Source organism: Podarcis erhardii, assembly GCF_964252035.2.
Source record: "Podarcis erhardii genome assembly, chromosome: 3".
Classification (NCBI taxonomy): domain Eukaryota; kingdom Metazoa; phylum Chordata; class Lepidosauria; order Squamata; family Lacertidae; genus Podarcis; species Podarcis erhardii.
Genome location: NC_138507.1, coordinates 25,260,537 through 25,277,032, shown reverse-complemented (window position 1 = coordinate 25,277,032; position 16,496 = coordinate 25,260,537).

Here is a 16,496-nt window from a genome sequence, read left to right as displayed (position 1 = left end):
CGATACAATGGTTCAAGGGCATTTCTCCAAGTGGATACAGCATTGCAGCTTAACATCTTCCTGATTTTCAGCCTTCTGAAGGGTAGTCAAGGCTTGGCAGCAAGGACATTTGAATGTGTGTGTGTGACTGTGTGTAGAGGTCATCACAGGAAACAGTGGCTTACCTGACTGAAATCAACACCCCCTGAACTAGGAAAGTGATGTTAACTTACTGGAAACTGGGAAGGGGTTTTGTTGGTGTCACAACTGACTGTGGTTTGGGTTAGCAAACAAAAACAAAAAAAAGCCAAATGTTGAAGAAAATATTTTTACATCTATGCAATTCTCTGCACAGCAACCCTTGGAAATAATGTCATTGATTATAACCAATCCGATTTAAATGTTAACCATCTACTTTTCAACTGTACAGAGATACTCAATTTGGCCAGATGATGGGAGTGCAAATCCAGCTATTTTAAGCATCTCACTTTCAAAGGAATCTTTTTAAAAACTTGTTTGCAGTGTAAAAGCTAATTATGTGAATAACAGAAATTTTGCTGATGGCAATAGCAGGATATATTGATTCACCAAGTGCTAGCAGACAGACTGGAGGTGTCGTACCAGGCTCCTCTAGGGAATTAATCCAATGATTCGTTCAGGAATTTCCAGATGTAATGCTATTTCTGGCTTTCTTCATGCAAGCACCGGGGTGATAGGAAGTGAGGGAGAAACAGCTTGTTATCAGAACCACTTAGCCCTTGCTGCAGCCTGAGTGGGGAGCTGCATTTTGCTGAAGTCCAACAAACAGGGCAATTAATTCAGCAGATATTCCTATGGGGGTGGGCAGGGAACTCTCTCCCTCTTGCTAGAATTCCTCTTTTAAGAGAAGGGCTTTTCTAAATGAGATAAGGGTATCAGTTCAATAGGCTTGTCTTCCTGTTGCGCTGCTGATATGCCTCCAACATAATGGCGCTGCTGGCCTTTTTAAAGCTACATTTTCCCACTTTCCTAGCGGGCGAGGTATTCACATGCAAAGGTCAGCTGGCCTCAAATTAAGCAGCATGTACTCTTCATTGTCACTGAGTCATTGCCTTACTGATGTAAGGATTTTTTAAAAAAGGATAGCGGGTTAAGGGGCACAAGATGAACTTTTTTTCCCTAGTAGAGAAGTATGCTAACAATTTGTCAAAAGGTTTCCTGGCTGCTTTGGAGGCTCAGTGTTTCTTTCTGCTAAACGTCGCTGCCGGTTTTGGCATGGAAAAGAGCTCCTGGCTTCTCAGGATAGTTTTTTGGGAGGAAAGAAGCATTTCAGCAGAGGGAGCTTCTCCTATCACCGCAACTCCACACCTCCCGTGAAGGTGTTACAAAATTCAGGGGCGTCTCCAAGAGAAGGAAAGAAATTGCCAGGTTAATATACTGCCTAAGGCTGTGATCCTAAACTCGCTTACCTAGGAACAAGTCCCTTTAAACCCGAAGGGACTCAGGCTTATGTCTGAATGGACTCATGCAGAAGAATATAAGAGCATACCGCCTCTGATATTGGAGGCAGTGTACATAAGCCATCATAGCTAGTAGAATCATAGAGTTGGAAGGGACCTTGAGAGCCATCTAGTCCAACCCCCTGCTATCTCATACAGGAATCGAACCCGCGACCTCGACATTATCAGCACCACACTCAAACCAACTGAGCTATCCAGGCTGAGTAGAGTTGCAGCTGGATCTTTCAAGTGGGAAACCCTTTCTCTGACTTCAGTCAGCCACCGATTTAAAAGCAGAGGAAACAGAAAGAGAATTCCCCCCCCCCTTTCCCTTCCTCTCTTGTGATTCTAGAACCCAGGGACAGACAACCAAGGAAGCTGAACGTTCAAAGATTCAGGTCAGGTGAAAGAAAGGACTCCCTTCACGCAGCATGTAGTTAAACTACGCAACTTGCTCTGACAATAGGTAGTCATGGCCGCCAACTCCGATGGAATTAAAAGAAGGTTAGAGACAAATTCATAGAGGAAGAGTGGCTACTAGCCATGATGGCTATTGTTCCACTTCCACCGTTGCAAGGCTTCCCAAACTTGGGTCTCCAGCTGTTTTTGGCCCTTCATCCCTGACACTGGTCCTGCAAGCTAGGGATGCTAGTAGTCCAACAGCATCTGGAGACCCATGTTTGGGAAACCCTGCACTGTTGGATACAGTATGTCTCTAAATACAAGTTGCTAGGGCTCACCAGTTGGGAGAGGGCTGTTGCAACCATGTCCTGCCTGTTTGCTTCCTGTGGACATCTGATTGGCCACTGGGAGAACAGAATGCTGGATTTGATGGGCCTTTCATCTGATGCAGCAATGAGATTCTTACGCTTTTAGCTCATCACCTCAAGATCTGAATCACTAGCAAAAGAGGGGAGAGGACAGATCCCCTATTATTGGCCTAAAGCAGTTTTTCCTAAACTTTGGGTCTCCAGCTGTTTCAGGACTACAACTCCCACCATCCCTAGCTAGGAAGACCAGTGGTGAGGGGGATGGGAACTGGAGACCCAGCTGGAGACACAAGTTTGGGAAACACTGGTCTAAACAAACCACTCACTCTGCCTCACATATTCTCTCATTCCCTTTATCCCGCATTGCTTCTCTTTCTTGCCATCGAAACTTTAACCTGCCTTGACTCCCTAAGACTTGTGTTTTCATTCCTTTCTCCTCCTGCCCTGTTTTGCAGAGGCTCTCTGGGCACACATGTTATAACACTTTCCAGCTGCAGCTGTCATCACAGTTCAATGGACTTATTATGAGGCTTTAATTCACTGTAGCTAAACTGACTTCCTTGTGAGTCATTGCATTGCCTCGGGAGCTCCTTTTGTTTAAGTGCCTGGTAAATACAGAAAATGGAAGGGTGGTTGGTGCAAAGATCACTCCATCTAAGGATGCTGGGCTGGTAACCTGATATCTAAGGCATGTCTCCAGCAGCAGCATATGTGGAGCTGGGGTGGATCTGGCTGCCTGACTCTGGGGTCACTGCCGCATCTTCAACAGGCTGAAGCAGGGCAGTAGCAAAGTTGGATGGAGCTGCATGGTACGTTTCCGAGCACAATTCAAAGTGTTGGTGCTGACCTTTAAAGCCCTAAACGGCCTCAGCCCAGTATACCTGAAGGAGCATCTCCACCTCCATCATTCTGCCCGGACACTGAGGTCCAGTGCCGAGGGCCTTCTGGCAGTTCCCTCACTGTGAGAAGCAAGGCTACTGGGAACCAGGCAGAGGGCCTTCTCGGTAGTGGCACCCGCCCTGTGGAACACCCTCCCATCAGATGTCAAGGAAATAAACAACTACCTGTCATTTAGAAGACATTGGAAGGCAGCCCTGTTCAGGGAAGTTTTTAATGTGTGACATTTTAATGTATTTTTAATCTTTGTTGGAAGCTGCCCAGAGTGGCTGGGGAGACCCAGCCAGATGGGCGGGGTACAAATAATAAATTATTATAAATTATTATTATTGTTATGGTTGCACCCATGAGGTTGCCATTGCTAGAGTGCTGATCCAGCAACTACAAGGCCCCAACTTTGCACCAAGCCCATCCTTGTTCATATGAGTAAATAGCGTTTCCATACAATCTGGTTTCCGTCACGGTGTTCCGTTGTGCCAGAAGCAGTTCAGTCATGCTGGCCACATGCTGGCCCACATGACCCAAATGCCGGCTCCCTCGGCCTGAAAGCCAGATGAGCGCCGCAGCCCCATAGTCGACTTTGACTGGACTTTCTCATCCAGGGGTCTTTTACCTTTTACCATATGAGCAGCAGTAAAGCTGGTGTCAGGAAGGTGGCCCCCACTACACTTGGGTTTAACATACACCAAGGTACAACTCATGGCTTTTCTCAGCTGAAACTCACAGGAACTCAGTTCCTGCACCTCTCAGGTGGGTGCCATTGCCATTATAAGTGAACAAGACACCTCTTTTTCTAGAAAAATAGCACTGGTGCAACTTGACCTCTGGTTTATTTCATAAGGACAGAGGAGCACAAGAATGACTTTGCTGGATCAAACCAATGAGTAATCTAATATTTTTGTCAGCACTTTACCATCAGTTGTGACCAGAGATGACCACAGAGTAGGATGTTTTACCACATTAGCATGGAGTGGGGGCTCAAAGACATCTCCCAGCCTGATCTGGGAGGAAGCAAAGAATATTCCCCCTCAGATTAGGAAGGGAGAGGGTTGCTACCTCCTTCATTTGAGGATCAAGCAGTGGGCATGTGACCCTCTCTTTGGATACCTCATCCTCAGCCTGAAGACTGGCTGGTCTCAGACATGCTGTTGGAGGGCTAGCACATCCAAGAGAACATGCGTGACACACCACTTTGCCATTTGGGGAGCAATACAGACTTGCATTGGAGAGACCTATGTTCAAATACCAACTCAGACGGAGTCTGGTATGGACAGGCATGATCCTAACAGATAAACCTATATTATACTGGCTGGTTGCCCATGTGCTTTCAGGCCCTTTTTGAAATTTTATAGCCATTCATAGCCTGAGGGCCCCCCCCCAATATCCCTGAGACCGTCTTGCATAGGTGCCAACTCCCTGGGGCCCTGGGTACCCAAGCACCCACAAAATTCCCTATGAAGGAGCCCGGCAACCACAAATTTTGGTGCCAGGGCCATGCACACTGCATGGCACCCACGGGCCAGGGCACCCATGGTGTGATAACACTCCTGCCACCTTGACTTATTCAAGCAGCAACACCAATTATGGCAGTCCCATTAGCTCCTGCTTGGTGTTGCATGTATCCCATTTTACAGGGGACAGTCCTCTGTTTGAAGCCTCTCCAGTCCATGTTCAGTTTAAGACCCCTGCAAGAAGGGGCAGTGGAGCCTTGGCATTGCCCAGCACCAGTTAGTGCCTCAATTGCAGGCTGAGCAGGTCACATGGCGACCATCTTCCTCACTGCAGTGAGACGTACCACATTTCTATTTGAACTACGGTAATCATTTCTAAGGGGACACGGGTAGCGCTGTGGGTTAAACCACAGAGCCTAGGACTTGCGAATCAGAAGGTCGGTGGTTCAAATCCCCGCAACGGGGTGAGCTCCCGTTGCTCGGTCCCTGCTCCTGCCAACCTAGCAGTTCCAAAGCACATCAAAATGCAAGTAGATAAATAGGTACCGCTCCGGCGGGAAGGTAAACGGCATTTCCATGTGCTGCTCTGGTTCGCCAGAAGCGGCTTAGTCATGCTGGCCACATGACCTGGAAGCTGTGCGATGGCTCCCTCGGCCAATAAAGCGAGATGAGCGCCACAACTCCAGAGTCAGCCACGACTGGACCTAATGGTCAGGGGTCCCTTTCCCTTTCCCTTTTAATCATTTCTAAACTTGCTTCTATAGTTATAAATTAGCACATGCAGATTTTGTGCAATCCTGCATCCTCTTTTGTGGCGAGGCGTTTCCTCTTTTTCCCTTGTCCAATTTTCTGCAAACGTGGATGTTATGTACTGAAGTTCTCACCCTCGGCCAGCAGGGGGATACTGCAGATAGTTATGCAAATAAGGGATCGAAAGTGACGTTCAGTGATTGGATAGTTTTAGAAAGTTGTTACAATTATGTGTACTGGAGCTCTATATAAGCAGGCTGACTGAACCCTTCAGCTCAGTTCTGTTCTGGCCTCTGAATAAACAAGAGCTGTTTGAAGAATCGCTGTGTCGTCTGATATGTTCGCCCACAACTTAACAGTGGACATTTTTCTACAGTGAAGAATCTTCCCAGTTTGCTTCCCCTTTATGGACAGACTTCTAATCCGCCACTAGAGTGCAAGATGCTCATTTGTGTCATGAGTCCCTGGCACAGAGTGGGTGTCCTAAACTTAAAATACAAGATCAGAATCTGGAATCTTAACTCAGAGCTTTAGCAAAATTGATTCATGCGCTCAGTTCTAAAGATCCCTGATTGTATCTGAGCACCGACAAATACCTTATTGTCTCCTTTCTTGCTCTTTCTGCCTTGATCAAGAACAAAAGTCCTAGATATCTCCTGCAGTAGTTTCACGGGATTTAGAGCTCTGATGCACCCCAGTAGTTCCAGTGATATCTAGGGGTGTTGATGATGCTTTTCCTGAAACCACATCCTGCATTAGAGCTAAGGCATTTCAAAATCTCAGGAAAGGGTTTCAAATAGTTTCCAAGAAAACAGCGCTTGAATTTTCTAAAATAAGCAGCACTTGAATTTCTTAAAAGCTGCCTTTGAATAGGAGGAGGCACTATTTGGCTGCTAGAACGTAGGCAGAGATGTCTGACAGAGATGAATACTGCTCCAGGCTTTATTTTGACTGAGTTGATCTTTAATTAAATATCTCCTTTCAGCACTGGAAGCAAGGTAAGTGATTCTTCCACAAGGATGTCTGAGCAAATGAATTTCAAGTGCGCAATAAGGGTCAGAAATAGAAGCAAACTTGATGGTATGGTTTCTGGGTTTTAAAGGAAGCTTTTAATTTAATTTAATTTTTAAAAAAGGAACACCAGGAATGGATGAATTAGCAATTACTGTACATATTTTAAAAGTAATCTTGGCAACATTACTGAAGCAATACCAAAATGGAGTTTCAATCATATCAGTTAAGGAATTAAGGGCTGGGCTAATGTTTACTGTCACCACCCATCAGTCTGGCCTTGTGGTTCAGAGTTGCGTAAGCAGAAACAGAACTCCCATGGATGGTGTTGAATGGAGCTGTTCTTGAATATTTTTTTAATTATTATTATTTTATGTCAACTAATGAGAGGAAGGGCTCCTAACAGGTATGAGGAGGCAGGGGAAAAACATGACTCTTCTAATAGCTTCTGGTTTGTTTCTGGAGCTTTTTACCTGGATTGTTGGGACATGAAGATCCCAGATAAGGTTTGCTGCTGTATGAATCCCCACACTTGTTAATGTCAACAGTGTGTTACGGTAAAATCTGGGTGCGGGGCTGCTCTGCCACCCAGCTCGTCGGACTAAGTCCGCGGGTCCCTGTGGAGGAAAATGAGCTCAGCCGGAGACAGGAGCAAGCAGCAGAAGATCCAAGTTTATTGCGCAACAGGTTCAAGGTGAGATTGAACAGCGAGAAAGGGGTGACATGAACTTTTGAAACTTCCCTCCATGTCCCAGAATACAGTGCAAAATACATCCCAGTTACATCATGAATACATTAAGAAGAGGTTGGGTTACACAGGATTATGCAGAGTTGGAGATATGCACAGATAAACACTTCCTGAGTACCGGTGATGAGAAGACAATGGTTCAAATATGTATAGTCTGCCACCTGGCATTGCCCAGAGGAAAGGCTTGGCAGAGTGATTTGACAGGATTAGGGTCTTGACACCTTGCTTGAGGGATTATGGAGGACAGGGGAGGTGTCATGGAGTCCTAGAGAAATTGGGGAAATTGGCACGTTGATTTTCTATGAATTTTATAGATTTTAGTCCCTTTCGACATTGACAATTGGAAATAAATGGATATATTGTAGCGAAGAAGAAGGTAAAGAAGACATGCCCCCCCCTTCCGTATCAAGTGTGACAATTCTTATCTGAGTCCCATCTACAAAAAAAGCTAGATCAGCTGTAAGGAAGCAGCTGCATCTTTTCTTCTGTGGTTGTAAAGATGTACAAGGAGTGGCCAAGAGACTGATACTGATGTATTGGAAGAATAGAGATACAATTCCCCTTAATCAAATGACAACATTGGCAACATGTGAACGGACAGCTTATAGATGCAGACTTTCTTTGGATAAATACAATGATATTTGGAATGAGTTTACACAGAATATATTAGGTTATTGACAGTTACCTGTTTATTAGGATAAAAATAATATACACATCTGTCTATTAATGTATGGTAATGTAACAGTATATATTTTTTCATCCCCCCCCTCTCTTTCTTTCTTTCTTTCTCCCCTCACTCTATCTTTTTATAAATGAAATTCTTCTAATATTTTAAGGGGGGGAATATGTACAAGGAGTTCTCTGATGTGCCGGTGGCAATCGCTTTCAGTGCCTGGGGTGTGGGAAGAGAGCAAAACCAGCTGTTTTAAAACTGAAGGCCAAACTAGGTAAACACCATTCAAATGATTAGCAGTTGCTTAAATGGCTTTTTTTTATTAAGTGAGCTGCGAGCACAAAGGGGACTGATCTTGATCAGGGTAGTGCAGTGCCGTTTCAGTTCCTGCAGCACTCCTGACCCAGACTGGGCAACCCACGCCTACTATTTGCAGTGGAAGAAATGCTCCCATTCAATGCCAGTGAAGTCTCCCCACCCAAAGTCAACACTATCCACCATATTCCCTGCTGCTCCTGCTATTGGGTATCCAATAAGTGATGAATGCCTCCAGAGCAGACAAATCAAAAAGGAAAATGAGTAGAGAGATGGCCCTGTGAGGTAAAGGAAAATGAGTCTTTTTCAAAGTTAAAGTAAGGATTTGAATAAGAATACTGAGGTTGGTAAAGGGACTGTACTGAAGATTTACTCTGTTAGAAATTGCTATCATAACATGAAAAGGGTGCATTACAGACATCCAAGTATCCCTCAAAGTTTCCAGGGACAGTCCCAGATTTACAGAAGCCATCCCGGTTTCTGATTTGATCCCAGAATGTCTTGCTTTTTCTTAGGATTTCCCTATTTTCATCAAAGAAATGTTGGAGGGTATGGAGTGATGCAACCCTTGAGCCAAGGAGATAAGTAACTATACAACCTTTAGAAGACATGCGAAGGCAGCCCTTTTGGGGGAAGTTTTTAAATGTTTAATGTTTCCTTATGTTTTTATATCTGTTGGAAGCTGCCCAGAGTGGCTGGGGCAAAGCAGTCAAATGTGGGGGGTATAAATAATAAAATTATTATTATTATTATTATTATTATTATTATTATTGAACAGAAGGTGCCTATTTTCATCAGAGAAATGTTGGAGGGTGTGTGCATAGTGTGCAATTCAGTATGAGCCAGCATAGTTAGCATGTTGGACTAGGACCTCATAGGCCTGGATTCAAATCCCTACTCAGCCATGAAACTCATGGGATAACCTTGAGCCACGAACAAATAACCTTAGCAAATGGTAGGGACATCGATCGCAAAAGTTCTACGGACAGCCGGAGTTGCTGTACCTTCTTGTTAAACTGTTGTAGCCCTGGGGAAAGAAAGGGGTCTAACAAAACTTCACTGAGGAGAGGATCTTTATCTGATGTAAGGCAGATGTTTAACCAGCATAGAAGAATTCTCGCCCAGGCGACAGTCTCTACCTTGTGTTGACCTCCCTGTAGACACAAGGCTGCATAGGGTACACAGCGTGAAATGAACAAATAGTCTCTTGGGGGTGGGGGGTTGTGTTGTAAGGATAAAGGGGGGGGGGGGTGAACCATGTATACCACCTCAAGCTCTTTGGAGAAAAAGTGGGAGATAAATGTAATAGCAAGCCAGAGTGCAATATTGTCTTCGAAACAGAACTGCTGGGCTGTTGCTTTGGCTGCTCCCTGCACACACTCTTGCTTGCTAAAAATGACTCCAATACTCCTCTGGCAGGGAAAAGTTAACTATCCCCCCTTCTTTCAGATTCCAGCGTCTTGAAAGATGCTCTGACAGTTCCTCTGGGCTCGCAATGTGGCTGCGGAATATGCATCGGGATTGTTTTACATAGCATTTGTATCTGCCATCAGTTGTCACCCCTCTCTGGATGATTCACAACTCAGAAATAAGTTGAGACAAATGTGTGTGTGTTGTTGTTTTTTTTAAAAATCCTAGATGTCCATGCCTTTTTCATTGTTCCACTTTAGAGAGCTTTGTATTTGTCACAGGTAACTGGATCATTAATATATAGTGATAAATCAGAGCCAGAGTGGTGTAATTGGAGATAGATAGAAGATGATAGATGATAGATAGATGATAGATGATAGATAGATAGATGATAGATGATAGATAGACAGACAGATGATAGATGATAGATGATAGATGATAGATAGATAGATAGATAGATAGATAGATAGATAGATAGACAGACAGATAGATGATAGATTAGATAGATAGATAGATAGATAGATAGATAGATAGATAGACAGATGATAGATAGATGATAAATAGATATAGATAGATGATAGATAGATAGATATAGATAGATGATAGATAGATAGATAGATGATAGATGATAGATGATAGATAGATAGATGATAGATAGATAGATAGATAGATAGATAGATAGATAGATGATAGATAGATGATAGATAGATAGATAGATGATAGATAGATAGATGATAGATAGATAGATAGATAGAGGTAGATAGATAGATGATAGATAGATGATAGATAGATGATAGATAGATGATAGATAGATAGATGATAGATAGATAGATAGATAGATGATAGATAGATAGATGATAGATAGATAGATAGATAGATAGATAGATAGATAGATATAGGTAGATAGATAGATGATAGATAGATGATAGATAGATAGATAGATAGATAGATAGATAGATAGATAGATAGACAGATGGATGATTGATAGATATATACAATCTGTTTCCTCAGCAGCAGACAAACATACTCAGACGCAGTCACATACAATCGCTGATTCTCTTCCTTCCTACCGTATCTCCCTCTCTCTCTTCCTCTCTTTTTCACTGTTTTATTTGGATATTTTGCATCGTTCAATCTGATGCTTTAAGATAGGTTACAGAAGAACCGCCTAGAGATTTCTTTAAAAAATAAATATAAAAATGATTCAAATTAAAAAATAAAATAAAATAATAATGTAAAGTGGCATGCAAGCCTTATCTAGATTCCATTGGAAAGCTAAAAAGCCCAAAGTTTAAAAATCCCAGAGATAACAATCAAATTCTTCATTAAAGCTGAGCTACCTTCTTTTGTTTGGCCAGCTGTGTTCAGCAGCACTTGGTGGTGGGCAGGCAGAGATTGCTTTAAGAGTGTAGATCTGGGCTGAACATTAGGAGAAACTTCCTGATAGTAAAGGTAAAGGTAAAGGACCCCTGGACGGTTAAGTCCAGTCAAAGGCGACGATGGGGTTGCGGTGTTCAACTCACTTTCAGACCGAGGGAGCCAGTGTTTGTCCGCAGACAGCTTTCTGGATCATGTGGCCAGCATGACTAAACCACTTCTGGTACAACGGGAACACAAAAATGCCGTTTACCTTCCCACTGCAGCGGTACCTATTTATCTACTTGCACTGGTGTGCTTTCAAACTGTTAGGTTGGCAGGAGCTGGGACTGAGCAACAGGAGCTCACCCCATCATGGGGATTTGAACCGCCGACCTTCTGATCGGCAAGCCTAAGAGACTCAGTGATTTAGACCACAGTGCCACCCACATAGTAGCGGCAGTTCAATAATAGAACCCATGTACCTAGATTTGTGGTGCATCGGTTAGGGATTCTCTAGTTCTGAGTTGCCTGCATAGAGCCAGGAGTCGGACTAACAAGACCCCTTCCAGCTCTGTGATTTGGGAGGAAGGATGTAAACCGAAACCTTCTGCCCCACTAATTTTACTTGAAGTATCAGCTGCAAGGGTCAGTTTCCTTGTTTACATCAAGCGAAACCAAACCAAAGGCTTTTTCTGCTCTGCTTTATATTCTCCCATCAAGGGCTCTACATTATTTAAGCATTTCGTGAGCAGCCTTTAGCTAAGACTTGGATTCGTTGAAAGCACTTCATTAGCTGAGCAACACTCCTCACTGTGAGCTACCAAAGCAGGAAGAAAATTACGTTAGTAAATATCAAAGGGTTTGGCATTAATCCATCCATTCTAGAAGGTGCAAGTGTTTTGTTTTGTTTTTTGTTTCTGATTTGAAAACAATTATTTGCAGCATTTGCTGCAAAGCAATTTATTGTTGCAAATCAGAAGACTATCTTAGGAGATGGCAGTCTCAGTCTTAACATGCAAGGAGTATATATTTTCCGGTTCCTACCTCTGTTCAGCAAATGTTGCACCAGAGAAATATAGTATATGTTGGTAGCAGCAGATATAGATGTTTACCACACATGATGGAAAGGAGATCAGGACAAGGAGATAATTCCTGCTTTCATCAATAGCAATTTAACTCAAATGCATAGCTATGTAGAGGATAGACCCATGGTTAGCCTTAGCAGTGGTAGTCCAGAATGAAACCTTGCTGAGGCCATAGACTGAAGCTTATGAGGAAAATGTCATACCTCTCAACATTTTGGGAGGGCAATTCAGGGCACCATCCCCTGCACCGTCCCACTGACCCAGGGTCAGATTTAGATTTGATGGGGCCCTAAGCTATTGAAGGTAATGGGGCCCTTTATCTGTCCTTTGTCCTTTGTCTTTTATATGTCCAGCTGTCCTTTGTCAACAACAAATTTTGCTGTTTTTTGTGTTGAATATATGTTGTATGGTAATTTATGGACCTAATAGTTATCTAAAGCCATTTGCACATAACAAAATATGTATTTTATCAAAGTAATTGTTGAACTGAAATACAATTAAGAAGAAGTATATTAACAGTAAAATACAATTAAGAAGAAGTATATTAATAGTGAAATAATTATTAAGCTCTAACTTAAAATGATTTTTTATTCATAACAAATTTAATAATGCAAACACATTGGCATTTGGCAATAACAAAAGTTCCTTTAGAAACACAATTTACAAAGACTCATAATGAGCAAACCAGTGATATTTTAGGGAGCAGGCTAGCAGGCGGGGCCCATTACCTACATCATAGGAGCCTACACAACACAAAACACTGTTACTGTATGTAGGTTTTATTTTATTATTTATCTTATATTTTGGAAATGTACATCCAGTTTTCCCCCCCTTTCAACTTTTTTGGGGCCCCCAAGAGAGTGGGGCCCTTAGCTATAGCTTGTTAGCTTATACGTAAATCCAGCACTGCACTAACCCCTGCCACTCGCCTGTCCACTCTCCCCTCCCTTTGTCCACTATCATCCTCCTCCGCAGCCTTGGAGGAGTGTCAGGAGTTGCCATGGGGACCAGCGTGGCCTAGCGGAAGGCTGCACAACCTCCTCTTCCTCCTCCGGTGTCACATACATTCATATTTCCAGAAGCCAGCTTTCTCAGTTTTCCAGCTTAAGGGAGCTGTCAATGAATTATTATTTTTCTGGAATGAACTAACACAGAATGCTAAGTGTGCTCTTTATGCCATTAGTTTTCTGGAAGTGGCTCTTATGTGACATGAAAGCTCAAATATAATGTGGAAATTAACACATTGAAATTAACACATTGAAGAAGTGTGCATGCACACGAAAGCTCATACCAAGAACTGACTCAGTTGGTCTTTAAGGTGCTACTGGAAGGAATTTGTTTTGTTTTGACTATGGCAGACCAACACGGCTACCTATCTGTAAGTGGAAATTAACAGTTAGGGATACGAAACAAACTGCTCTGGAAAATTGAGGTAGTAAAGTGATGAAGTTTGGGCTGGCATAAAGGTAAGGTAAAGGTGACCCCTGACCATTAGGTCCAGTTGTGACCGACTCTGGGGTTGCGACGCTCATCTCGCTTTAGTGGCCGAGGGAGCCGGCGTACAGCTTCCAGGTCATGTGGCCAGCATGACTAAGCCGCTTCTGGCGAACCAGAGCAGCGCACGGAAACGCCGTTTACCTTCCCGCTGGAGCAGTACCTATTTATCTACTTGCACTTTGACGTGCTTTCGAACTGCTAGGTTGGCAGGATTGGGCTGGCATACTTGCATACAATTCTTTCCCGCCATTTTCACAGGGAAAGAAAAGTGCAGATGTACGGAAAGGGTGACGGAGTAACAATGTTGTCCCATGACATTCATATTTGTGTCACACCACACCCACTGGAGTGAATGGAATTGAGCATGGCATGCCACTATATTAGTCAAAAAACCACAGTTTCCAAATGCATCAGGTACTGTAGTGTGAAAGGAACACTGGAGACTGAGGCAGAAGTGCTAGCGTTATAATCAGGAAAACTTAACAAAGTATTCCCCACAAAATATTCCGACTGCACCCCTAGTCAATAAAGTGAGACATACTTCTAAGTAAACCATGCATAGGATCAGTGCTTGTGAATATAGTGAGACTAACTTCTTCGCAAGACATTTTCAGTTTTGTTCAGGATTAATAAAAGTGTTCCCAGGCTAGAAACGTTTGTGGGCTTATTTACAAGGCCAATATACACATGTGGGGGCAAACTTGATGAAGGGAATCTATGAAAATGGGGCAGGGGGAAGAAACCTCCTCTCCCTTTCATTATAATGCATATACTGTAGCTCATAACATTGTGTATAATAAACACTGAAGTTAAATTGAGCATTCTTTTTCTTTTTTTTTTAGTAAACTGATATCTCGGATAGCAATGTTTATGTGCCGGTGATGTCATTCACTGAAATAGCTTGCCTTTCTAATGAAGAGCAATATTTTGAATGAATGCATTATTCATACAATGGCTCTATAGTTTTCATCATTTTTCTACTATAGTTACCATCTTCCAATGTGTCACTTTATTCTTCACCTTGACAAATGGTAATAAATGAAGAAAAATGGTTTCCATGGTCTAAAATGGTGTTTGCATAATATATGGGAGATATTTCTCAGCCTCTAACAGTTCTAATTAAATGGTGTCTGCATGACATTTTTGGAAGTATCCTTGTAGTATAAATGTTCCTGTTGGAGAACATCTATTGTTATTATGCATGCCACAACAGGAGATCCTTTGGAAAACCCACTACCCAAATTCACATTCTGCTTACTCAACATGCCCTTCTGCTCTTCATGCTTTTCAAATTTTACTTTTTTAAAAATTTGTATCCACAGAAGTATTTATGCATGTGCTTTGTTTGGCACATGATCACTGGACTTTATGGTCACAATACAACACAAAATTAGGTCTGCATATCACATTGAAATCCATGGATTTACAGAATGTCTAAGTCTGTGGCAAATGCCAACACTTTGATTTTTTGGCAAATGCTTAGTTGCTTTCATACATTGATTCATGTGATAAACAGTTCAGCCACAGTGGTTTAGGCACAGGTAACCATGAGGGTAGATCACTGCAATGCACTCTATGTGGGACTGCCCTTAAGGCTGATCTGGAAGCTGTAGCAGGTCCAGAATCTAGCAGCTAAGCTGCTAACCAGTGTTGGTGTACCGCGCTGGGCTTTGTGACCCACTTGGGAAAACGCCAGGCAGCTGCGTTCTTTCCCCTCAAGTGTCCCTCGGGATCATCCACCACTTCTCCATCCCAATGCGCTTCTGCAACACATATCCAAAGATGATTGTTGTTGTTTAGTCGTTTAGTCATGTCCGACTCTTTGTGACCCCATGGATCAGAGCATGCCAGATATGTGCACACAATACTGTAGCAGAGTCCAAGCAGAAACTAGGCATAGAGGTGTGGAATCTAAGCTAATTTATTATGTACAAGATCAAGTGTTACAGAACAAAGGAATCATGGCTCCTGTCTCCTTCTTCTCTGAGAGATAGAGAGAACAGGAAAAAAGCAAAAGTACAACATAACGGAACAGTGTAACTGAACTTCCATTCTCATGACTCCAATAGTATGGAATGTCAACACAGACGTGTGATGAAAGCAATCACACATCAGCAGTAGAGAGAATGAAATCCCAACAACCAGAGTGGCCTACTGCCAGCATAGAATGCCTTCCCTGAAAGAACTACACTGGCTTCCATTGCAGAGGGTGGAGCTCTTCTGACTCTTATGATTCTATGTCAGCATCATGCAGGGCCTTTTGTCGCCCCACCCAGCCAATGACACAAAGAGTGGGGACGCAATGGCACACATTGTTCCTCTATTATATTTTTTTTTGAGGGGGGGAACAGTTTATCTTTCTCTGTGTTTGTTCTCTATAAGTTCAGACACCTCTCCAGATAACATTGCCAAACTTCGGCATAGTTTAAGACCGTGCTGTTAGATTGATGTTGTGAAGTCTTCCTCTCTTTCTTGTTGTTGAAACAGCAACCACAAAATTCAGTATACAGTGGTACCTCAAGTTAAGAACTTGATTCGTTCTGGAAGTCTGTTCTTAACCTGAAACTGTTCTTAACCTCAGGTACCACTTTAGCTAATGGGGCCTCCTGCCGCCACCGCACAATTTCTGTTCTCATTCTGAAGCAAAGTTCTTAACCCAAGGTACTATTTCTGGGTTAGCAGAGTCTGCAGCCTGAAGCATCTGTAACCTGAAGCGTGTGTAACCCGAGGTACCACTGTAATGATATAAAACTATGCATTTCATTTTTTAAAAAATGGCATATGTTATACAACATTCCTTCATGTAATAACAGCACTCCTGATTTCCCAAGTCCTCTCCTCTTGGATCACTGTTTTCAGATTATCTCGCAAGTTCGCCAAGTTCTTCAGCTGCTCATAATCTGTTCTGGTCCTGCTGCTAACATTGGCAGCATAACCATTAAGCACAGTCGGACCTAAAAGCTCACAATATGGTATGTAATGTAACATTATTTAATTTCACCAGCTGCTGTGACAAGAAGGCTGCTCTTCCGATCGCTATCTTTTATCACATTTTTTTTAAAAAATCCCTATG